Consider the following 12,012-nt stretch of genomic DNA (forward strand, 5'->3'; position numbering starts at 1 on the left):
ACTACAATTGTTACTCTTTTTTTCTATTTGTTGCCCTTGTTCTTTGTTTCTATTTTTGTTTTTTGTACTTTTTCTATCTTTTGTAATTTTAATTGAGAAGCTTACATGCTTTCTTTTTCTTTTTTTATCATATAGATTATATTTATTTAAAATTTTTTTCTAGTGGTTGTTCTAGAGTTTGCAATATACATGCACGAGTAATCCAAGATTACTTTCAAATAACACTATACTATTTCATAGGTAATGTACCTTATAATAATAATATATTTCTAATTTCTCCCTCTTATTTCTTGTATAGTTTATGTTCTCCATTTCATTTACATGTAGGCATTTCACATGCATTGTTGCTGTTATTATTTTGAACAAATTATTATTTTTAGATCAATTAAAAATAAGAAAATAAAAGTTTTTATATGACCTTCACTTAGTCATTCTCTAAGGTTCCTTCTTTCTTTATGTAGATATGTATGCATTTCTGACTTATATTGTGTTAGTTTATTTTTTGTGTTGCTATATAAAAGTAACCGAGGCTGAGTAATTTATTTAAAAAATACTTTACATTGGCTCATAATTTTGCAGGCTGTACTGAAGTCATAGCACCAGCATCTACCCCTAGTGAGGGCCTCAGGAAGATTTCAGTCATGGCAAAATGTGAAAGGGGAGCAAGTAAGTCATATGGTGAAAGAGAGAGCAAGAGAGAGAAGAAGGAGGTCTAAGACCTTTCCAAATGACCTGATTTAATTTAAATTAACTGAGCAAGAACTCTATCACCAAGCAGATAGCACTAAGCAAATTATGAGAGCACCACAACTGTGATTCAATACCTGCCAATAAGCCACATCTACAACATTGGGGATCACATTTTAACATGAAATTTGGAGGAGGCTCTCATCCCGATGATATCATATACTATTCTTCTCTCTGAATAACTTCTTTTAAACTTCCTTGCAAGGCACGGCAAATGGCAGCAAAAATTCTCAATTTTTGTTAGACAGAGTCTTCATTTATGTTTCACTTTTGAAGGATAATTTTACAGAATTTACAATTCTAGGTTGTTGATACTTTCCTTTTAACTGTAAATATTTCACTCCACTCTCCTAATGCTTGTGTGATTTCTGAGGGGCTGTTGGTTGTAATTGTTATTTTTGTTTCTCTGTAGGTAAGATGTTTCCCATCCCCCATCCCCGGCTTCTTTCAAGATTTCTTAAGTTCTCTGCAGTTTGAACATTATATGCGTAGGTATGATTCTTTTTTGTATTTATCCCACATGGTATTCTCTGCTTCCTAAAATCTCAGTCAATATTGCCTGAAATATGTCTTTTATTATGTTCTCTTCTTTCTTCTCCTTCTGGCATTCCAGTTAGGCATATGTTACACCTTTTGTCATTGAACAACAGTTCTTGAGTATGTTGAATTTTTTCCATTTTTTTCTCTTGGAAGTGTCTATTGTCATGTTCTCAAGCACAGAGATTGTTTCCTCAATTATTTCTGGTCTACTATTGAGCCTTTCAAAGGCATGCTTCATTTCTGTTACACTGTTTTTGATCTCTAGCATTTTTCTTTGATTATTTCTTATAATTTCCATCTCTTGTATATTAGCTATATTTTTGTGTGTTATCTACTTTTCCATTAATGCCCATAGCATATTAATCATAGTGATTTTTAAAAATACCTAGTCTGATAATTCCAACATCATTGCCATATGTAACTCTGGTTCTTGTGCTTGTTTATTTTCTTCAAACTGTACTTTTTGTCTTCAAATATGCCTTGTATTTCTTTATTAAAATATGGGCATGATGCACTTGATAAAGCAACTGAGGTAAATAGGCCTTTAATAATGTAGTGATAAATTATGAGAAGTGAAGATAGCATTGTACAATAATATAATTAGATCTCAGTCTTTTGATGAGTTGTGGCCCTGGATTGTAAACTCCACTAGTGCTTCTTGTGTTTTTTCTCCCTTTTTAGGTGGAATAGAATGACTAGAGGGGGCTGGAGCTGTGTATTTCCCTTTTCCTATGTGCAAAGCTAGCGTTGCCAGGAGTCAGGTATTTACCTTTCCCGGGTTAGATTAGGTTCCAGTAAAACGCCAGCAGGTTAGATTCTGATAACATGTTTTCTCTGAAGGCAGGCATTATTTAGAAGTACAGAATGCTCTAGTATATTACAAAATGATTCATTTTCCCATCCTTCCTGGTGGAAGCACAAGGTGATTATTTTTTTCCTGATATTTACCATGAGTACCTGGTGGAGCTTCTGGAGGTAAAATTTACAAAAGTATAGGGTATCCCCAAATCCCTGACCACCATGGAGTTTTTAACTTTTAGACTTGTCCATATTGAGACTCCAGGGACTCATCAACTACAATTTACGTTTTCCTCTCCAAGCACTGGTTCTGATAGAAGTTTCTTCTAGTGATCCACCACCGCGCACCCCAACCCCATGGTTAAGTTGTATTCTCTGTATTTTGCCTAACGTCTCTCCAATTTTGAAGACATTAGTTTTTCCTGTGACCTTACTTCTTTGATAGATCTAAGAAGAATTGTTGATATGTAAGTTTGTTTAGCATTTTACTTTGGTTTAGGACAGAGTGGTAATTTCTAAATTTCTTACATACCAAATAAGAAACCTGTCTTTGAAAACTTTAAAGAATGGGAAGTTTATCCAAATGACCAAAAATGAATCGGAAATTGTCTGTTGAATAAAAACATTTCAGGCCGGGCGCGGTGGCTCAAGCCTGTAATCCCAGCACTTGGGAGGCCGAGACGGGCAGATCACGAGGTCAGGAGATCGAGACCATCCTGGCTAACACAGTGAAACCCCGTCTCTACTAAAAAATACAAAAATCTAGCCGGGCGCAGTGGCGGGCGCCTGTAGTCCCAGCTACTCCGGAGCCTGAGGCAGGAGAATGGCGTAAACCCGGGAGGCGGAGCTTGCAGTGAGCTGAGATCCGGCCACTGCACTCCAGCCTAGGCGACAGAGCCAGACTCCGTCTCAAAAAAAAAAAAAAAAAAAAAAAAAAAACACATTTCAGAAAGCAACAGAGCAGGATATTATTTTTTAGAACCTGAAACAAACTCACAAAACTAAATGAAATCTGATTTATGTGGAAATAGCAATTTAAGGTGTTTAGAATATATTTATGCTAAAGGCATTTACAAGACATAATTGTTAAAAACCCTCTTTATATTTGTAAAGCACATGTTTACTCTTCTTTTTTATCTATCAATTATTATATAAATACAGAAATCAGATTTTTTTTTTTTTTTGCTCAAGCCATTAACAACTTAGTATATTGATGATTTGGGGATTTAAAAATAATAAAAAAACACTACTAAAGTCCCCTACACTAAACCATTTAGAATATCAGTAATAAAAGTTTTAAAATAAATATTTAGGCAATATAATATAACTTTCAGCAATTATTCTACAAAATAAAAAAGCGCCCAAATTAGAGCTTTTTCTGAAAAGTCAAGACAAATAGGCAACAAGTCTGTATGTTCTGAAACAAAAATAGTATTTTGTGTACTTGGCTTGAATAAGAAATTGCATTTATTCCCCAGGACAAAAAAAAAAAAAAAAGAAAAAAAAAAAATCAAGTACCAACTCTTAGTATTCCCTCCCAGTAATCATACCTCATTCAATAAGTAAAAAAGATAAATCTTAGTCAGTGTAATAAACTACTAGAATCTCTCCTACTTTCATTGAAGTTGGGACCAAAAAAAAAAAAAAATAATAACCAGCAGATAAAATTATTATTTTTTAAATGTTGATGTATTGCTCTATTCTTGTTTTAATTTTTTTAATGGTAACAATTTAACTTTTTACTAGTAAAATCTAATTTGAAAATATATTTTTAATTAAAAAGGAAGGAAGGTAAATATATTCTGAAAAAATACCCTAAGGCAAGATAAAATACATTTATATTAATGAATAATCAACTTTTCTTCCCCCCCAAAAATGTATAATAAACACCAGTTCAGAATAATGATTACTCCTAGTGTTAGATGGAGGGTAAGTATGAGGAATAGGAGAAGAAAGTGAAGGCAATTATGTGGCAGAATAGCAGCTTTCAATTGTTATTGTGGAATTTTATTTTCTAAGATAGTAATTGAGGTGTCATTTAATCAGTCTTTATAATTTTTAACGTCTTAAATATTTTAGAACACATCTTTGACGTTACATCTAAAGCAGTAGGGCCACAAATAACTTAAAAAGATTATTTCCCTTTTTTCTTTCTACCTCTGAGGAAGGTTATGTCAAAACCACAATGCAAAAGCCAATGCGTTTCTTACACATATTTGTAAAAATCACCCACAGAATATACTTTGTCATTTCAGTGGCTATCAATTTATATGCTCAGTGTAGGTTATAAAAATTAAATCAGGCCAGGCACAGTGGCTCATGCCTGTAATCCCAGCACTTTGGGCGGTTGAGGCAGGCAGATCACCTGAGATCAGGAGTTCGAGATCCGCCTGGTCAAGATGGAGAAACCTAGTCTCTACTAAAAGTACAAAACTTAGCCAGGGGTGGTGGCAGGTGCCTGTAATCTCAGCTACTCAGGAGGCTGAGGCAGGAGAATCACTTGAACTCCGGAGGTGGAGGATTCTGTGAGCCAAGATTGCACCATGGCACTGCAGCCTGGGTGACAAGAGTGAGACTCCATAAAAAAAAAAATAATAACAAATTAAAAAAATAAAATAAATCCTCTTTAACCTGAAGGATATTGCTCTTTTAACCAGTGGGTTCAAAGCCTTATATTTCTATGACATTTGCTCTTTTGAGATAAGAAAAATTATAAATACAAAGATTTTCTGAGAGAACTGTATTCAAATATGAGAAACTTTTAATTGAACAGATGTTAAAGTTATGGAAGGAGTTGCCATCTGCTAGTAATGTTTCAGGCCGTTGTGAACATGTGAGGAATGCCTGCCTAACCCATACCTCATTCTTTTAGAAGTAGTTTCTATCCCTCTAGCTGAAGAAATTGTTTTTACTAGCTTATGCCCATCCTGCCGTTATGCCCCATAATATAGTCAGGCCATTAGGATTCTTTTTCTACAAGTTAGACTAATCAATTTAGAGACTGACAATAAGAAAATCTTAGAAAAAAAAAAAAAAATGCCAGTACTTATGTCATGTCCATTGATAGGCAAAGGGAGATTTACATAGGGAAACAGGAGAGATGAGCAGATGTCGATAATAAACTGAGATAAAAGATCAAGTGGTCCAGAAAAGGGACAATAGCTAGGTTCCTTACTTACAAATATTCAGATAATACGAAGGCCTATTTTAAAGACATTGGCTAATGTTTTAAGTGATATTGGAAGCAAGTGAATGAGTTTTAGCAAGGATTTATATATGTAGACTTAGATTTAAAAAAAAATCACTTCAGCTTATAATGCAAGATGGCTGACTAGACATATTGGATGACAGACCTCCTCAGAAAGAAGATCAAAGTTATTGGTAAATGAGCATTTTTCTAATGGAAAACTGAAGGAAGACAGCCAGGACCTGTTACAGTGCCCATGCGAAGAAGTTAAGGTGTAGAAAAGAAAAACAGCAAGAGTCTGGCAGAGATAAACCACTGAGGAACTTAGAACTCTGTGGGAAGTGAAGGTAAGAGCGCTCTGCTCCCATCACTCTGGCAACAATCTGCTATCCAACTGTTGGAAAGCCCCTGTGCCCTTCCAACCCTGGGAAATGCTTTCAGTGATGATTTGGATACTGCCAAGGGACAAAGAATTGGGTAAACAGCTTGTGTACATAAGCCTGCACTTCCTGTAGATCTGAACTGAGATGTCAGGTGCCATACTGGTTATGCACCTGTTGTGGGACACTGCCCAGTCCAGAAAATTTCTTCCTTTAAGTTATCAAACTACTAGATCCCCTGAAAACATATTCCCAAACCTGCTCTGGCTTTGGTAAGCACAGGGAATCAGTGGATGGATGCTCAAGGAGCTGTGGAAGCCCAAGTGATCTAACCTTTGGCATGAGATACTCCCAAGGAAGTGGGGAGCACAACCTGTCAAAACCCCCATGAGACAAAATAAATGCAGATATGGTGACAATCACTGAAGTGAGCAGCACTGACAGCTGGGGATTGTCGTGGAGAAGAGGTTGTCTCTCACCCCCTACCCATCAACTGTTGTGGATGCAGCAGTGGTTCTCCCCAGTGGGGTCCAGAAATTGAGCACCTGGAGAAAGTGTTTGTTGTGCTTTTCACAGTTCCTTCCATTTAAAAGTGAGTCCATGCTGCTTGGGCTTGCATACAGTGTGGGGCCAAACTCCCCATCCCTATACAGAGTGACAGTGTACCAGTAATAGATGACTGACAACCCACCCAGTTATCTTCTCTGGAATGGAAAAGAGGTTCTGCCTTGAGTGCATGTTGATTATAGCCATAAATAAGCTATCCACAACCCAGGAACTCATACAAAGTTTTGGCTCCCTGAAAGGACCCCTAAATGAAGCCAGATGATAATAAACAAAGTACATCACAGTCATAATCTCAAAGGACAAAAAAAATCCTATTCAAACAATATCAAATTCAAAAATAAAAATTGACACCTTTACATGACATTCAGGCAAGAACTCTGGCAGTAAAAAACCCATAGTGTCTTAACAACTCCAGAGGGCTGCACTATCTTTTTTTTTTTTTTTGAGACAGAATTTCACTCTTGTTGTCCAGCTGAAGTGCAATAGTGCAATGGTGTGATCTCGGCTCACCGCAATCTCTGCCTCCCAGGTGCAAGTGATTCTCCTGCCTTGGCCTCCCGATTAGCTGGGATTACAGGCATCCACCACCATGCCCAGCTAATTTTGTATGTTTAGTAGAGACAGGGTTTCTACATGTTGGTCAGGCTGGTCTTGAACTCCCGACCTCAGGTGATCCGTCCACCTTGGCCTCCCAAAGTATTGGGATTATAGGCGTAAGCCACCATGCCCAGCCTGCACTAGCTTTTTTTAGCAATGGATGCTAACAGAAATGAAAAGTCAGAAATGACAACGGATTAAAAATATGGATTGCAATGAAACTTAATGAGAGCCAAAATAAACTTCAACACAAATAAACCAGAAACATTATTTAGAATATAAAAAAAGAGAGGTAGCTATATATTTTTAAAAAATGGTTAAAACTTCCAGAATTTAAAAAAAAAAAAAAATACTGAAGAAACTTCAAAATACAATTGGAAGCTTTTACAACAGACTAGACCAAGCGTAAGAGAGGATTTCAGAGCTTAAAGACTGAACTTTCAAATTAGCAGTCAGATGAAAATTAAAAAAAATAATTTCAATAAGCAAACAAAGTTTTCAGGAATATGGGATTATGAAAAACATTCATACCTATGACTTCTTGACATTTCTGAGAGAATAAAAGAAAAATAAAGCAACTTGAACAACATATTTGAGAAAATAATCCAGGAAACATTTCCAACTTTGCTAGGGAAGTCAACATCCAGAACAAGAGATCCAGAAAACACCTGTGAGATACTACACAAGATGACCATCACCAAGGCATATGGTCATCAAACTATCTGAGATCAGAATGAAAGTACAAACCTTAAAGGCAACAAGAGAAAATGGACAAATCACCAATAAAGGAAATTTTATCAGACTAAAAAGAGTTCTCAGAAGAAACCTTACCACCCAGAAAAGATTGTGGGCCTATTATTAGCCTTCTTATGAAAAGAAAAACGCCAGCCAAATATTACATAGCCTGTGAAACTGATCTTTACAAACGAAGGAGAAATAAAGTTATTTCTGAATAAACAAACAACAAGAGAATTTGTCATGATCAGACCAGGCTCCATTGAGTTATAAATAATGAAATAAAAGGATGGTACTTGCCAGCACAAATACACACATTAGTACAAAATTCACATATACTATAAATCAATTACACAATTGAGACTACAAAATTTCTAGCTAAAAACACTATGACAGGAAAAAAAGAAAAAAAAAAAAAAAAAAAAAAAACACCTCACCTATCACTATTAACCTTGGACGTGAATGGTCTAAATGCTCTGCTCAAAAGACAAAGAATGTGAAATACAATTTAAAAAATAAGGCTTACCTTTCTTCTGTCTTCAAGTGATCCATCTCTGGTGTAATGAAAACCACAGGCCCAAAGTAGAGGGATGGATAAAGACCCCTAAGACAAATAAATGGAAAACCAAAAAGAGAAAGAGTTTCTAGTCTGATATCAGATAAAACAGACTTCAAATCAAAAAAAGTAAAAAAAGACAAAGAATGTCATTACATGATGATAAAACATTCAATACAACCAGAAAATTTAATTATTCTAAATATATATGGACTCAACATTTGAGAATTCATATTTATAAAAGAATTATCATTAGACTTAAGAAAAAAGATAGACAGACATACAATAATAGTGGTGAATTTTAACACCTGATATCAGCACTAGACAGATCACTGAGACAGAAAAATTACAAAGAAACGTCAGACTTATATTAGATTCTTGACCAAATGGGCTAATAAATATCTACAGAACATGACACCCAACAACTGCAGAATATACATTTTTCTCATCTGCATATGGAACATTCTCTAAAATTGACTACATGCTTAGGCATAAAGCAAGTCTCAATAAATTCAAAAAAGTCAAAATCATATTAAGCATCTTCTCAGATGACAGTGGAAAAAACATTAGAAATCAACACTAAAAGGGAGTCTCAAAACAACAATAAAAAATGGAAACCAATGAAAATATGGACATAACATACCAAAACCTCTGAGATACAGCAAAAACAGTGGTAAGATAAAGTTTATAGCATTAAATGCCCATATCAAAAAGAAAGATCTCAAATTCAAAACCTAATTGTGCATCTCAAGGAACTAGATAAACAAGAGCAAAGCATATCCAAAGCTATGAGAAGAAAAGAGATAACAAAGATCAGAGCAGAACTAAATGAAATTGATACCAAGAAAACATACAAATATTATTAAAATAGAGAGTCCAACCTTTAAAATGATAAAAAAAATTGATAGATCACTCTCTAGATTAACCAAGAAAATAAAAGAGAATAATCACAATCGAAATGACAAAGATGACATTGCAATTGAAAATATATAAATGCAAAAGATCCTCGGAGACTACTATGAATTTCTCTATAAGCACAAATTAGACAATCTGGAGCAAATGAGTAAAATCCTAGAAACACACAACTTTATCGTGGTTGGGTGCTTCCAATGATTGATTTCACAGAAAACACAACACCTTTCTCTAGGAAGAAATATAATTTCTGAAAAGACCCAAAACAGGAAATGAAATGGAATCAGTAATTAAAAATTTACCAACCAAAAAACAACAACCACAACAAACAAGCAAACAAAAAATAAATAGGACCAGACAGATTCACACCCAAATTCTACCAGACATACAAAGAAGAGCTATTAGGAATATTATTGAAACTATTCCAAAACATGAAGGATTTTTCCAAAATGTATTCTACAATGCCAGTATCACACTTATACCAAAATCAGGCAAGAATGCAACAAAAAAGAGTAAACTACAGTCCAATATCCATGATGAACACAGATGTAAAAATCCTCAACAAAATACTACCAAAGTAAATCCAGCAGCACATCAAAAATTTAATTCTTCACGACTATGTGTGTTTAATTCTTGAGCTGGAAGGATGGCTCAAAATACGTAAATCAACAAATATGATTCATTACATTAGCAGAATTAAAAACATAACAAAGCCCATATGTTCATCTCAACAAAGACATAAAAAGCATTCAGTAAAATCCAACACCCCTTTATAGTAAAAACCCTTAACAAGCTAGGCATTGAAAGAATATACCTCAAAATAATAAGGGCCATCTATGATAAGCCCACAGCCAACATCATACTGGATGTGTAGAAACTGAAAATATCCCCCCTGAGAGCTGTAATAAGACAAAGATGTTCACTTTCATCACTCTTATTTGAAATAGTACTAGAAGTCCTAGCCAGGGCAACCAGGCAAGATAAAGAAATAAAAGACATCCAAATAGGAAATAAGAAAATCAAATTATCTGTGTTCACTGATGACATAATTTGGAGCCTAGAAAACCCTGAAGATTTCTCCAAAGGACTCCTACACCTGATAAATGGCTTTGGTAAAATTTCAGGATACAAAATTAAAGTAAAAAAATAGTTGAATTTCTAGATACCAACAATGCTCAAGCTGAGAACCAAATCAGGAACTCAATCCTATTTATAATTGTTACAAAAAATAAAATATTTTGTCATACACAATTCATTAATTTGAGATATGTTCTTTAGATGCCTAGTTTGTTGAGTGCTTGTATCATAAATGCTTTTTCTGCATTTATAGAGATAATAATATGATTTTGTTTTTAATTCTGTTTGTGTGGTGCATCACCTTTATTGACTTGCAAATATTGAATCATCTTTGTATCTCAGGTATCTCTAGGAATACATTTAATCAAGAAAGTGAAAAATTTCTACAAGGAGAACTACAAAACACTTATGAAAGAATTGTAGAAGACACACACACAAATTGAAATATACCTCATGCTCATGTATTGGAATAATTAGTTTCATTAAAACAACCATATTTTCCAAAGCAGTCTACAAATTTAAGGCAGTTTTTATTGAATTACTAATGTTGTTTTTCACAGAATCAGAAGAAACAATTCTAAAATTCATATAGAACCACAAAAGAGCCACAATTCTAAAATTCATATGGAACCCCAAAAAGAGCCTGAATAGCCAAAACGATACGAACCAAAAAGAAAAAAAGCCAGAGGAATTACATTAGTTGACCTCAAGCTACAATACAAGGCTATGCTAACCAAACTGCATGGTACTGGCACAAAAATACAAACATAAATTGAACACAATAGAGAATCCAGAAATAAAGCCACATACCCATCAATAACTTATCTTAGACAAAATCACTAAAAATGTACACTGGGTAAAGAACACTGTATTTAATAAACGGTGCTGGGAAAACTGCCATATGCAGAAAAATAAATTTGGATCCCTACCTTTCACCATAGACAAAAGTTAACTTAAGGTGAATTAAATATCTAAAATAATACCTGAAAATATAAAACTTTTGGAATAAAACCTAGGAAAAATGCTTCTGGACATTGCTCTAGGTAAAGAACTTATGACTAAGACCTCAAAAGCAATTGCAACAAAAACAAAAATAGGTAAAATAGGACTTAAACTAAAAAGCTTCTGTTCAACAAAAAGAACAATTAACAGAGTGAATACAACCTAAACAACGGGAGAAAATACTTGCAAGCTATGCATCTAACAAAGAACAATCAACATACTAAATTTGTAAGGAACTTAAAACAAATCAATAAGAAAAACAAATAATCTTATTAAAAGGTGGGCAAAGGACATGAACTGACCATTCTTAACATATGACATAAAATTGGCCAACAAGCATAAAAAATGCTCAACGTCATGAATCCTCAGAGAAATGCAAATTTAAACCACAATGAGATATTATCTCACACACACACACACAACTTCCTTAACATTATAGAAACTCATAAATTAAATTAAGAGAAGGAATCATTAAAAAATATTTAACACTGAAAGAAAAGAGTGAAATGAGAATGTATCTGTTTCACTACTGCAGCAACATGATACGGTTGCAGCTTTGGTTATAATAAAATTTTAGTTGGAAAAGTCAACATGTGCAACAACAGTTTAGAATTTTACCTTGTGAATATTTTTAATATTTTAAAGTGAAATGTTTTGATGTTTCTTTATAAAACAGTTACCTATTTTGTAGTTAATGATTTTTAATAATCTAGGGAAGTATTTAATAATCATTAACTCTAGGTTATTCATACAAAATCATTGTGCTTGAAAATGACTACTTTGATATAAGAACAATAACTTTTGGCCCTTTGTATCATTAGAAAATTTTAATGGTTAACATAAATTTAATATTTTTCACATAGTTATATAAAGAAGGATAATAATTCTTTAGTAACTCATATAATATGTTTAGT

This window comes from Rhinopithecus roxellana, chromosome 7 (assembly GCF_007565055.1).
Source record: "Rhinopithecus roxellana isolate Shanxi Qingling chromosome 7, ASM756505v1, whole genome shotgun sequence".
Lineage (NCBI taxonomy): Eukaryota > Metazoa > Chordata > Mammalia > Primates > Cercopithecidae > Rhinopithecus > Rhinopithecus roxellana.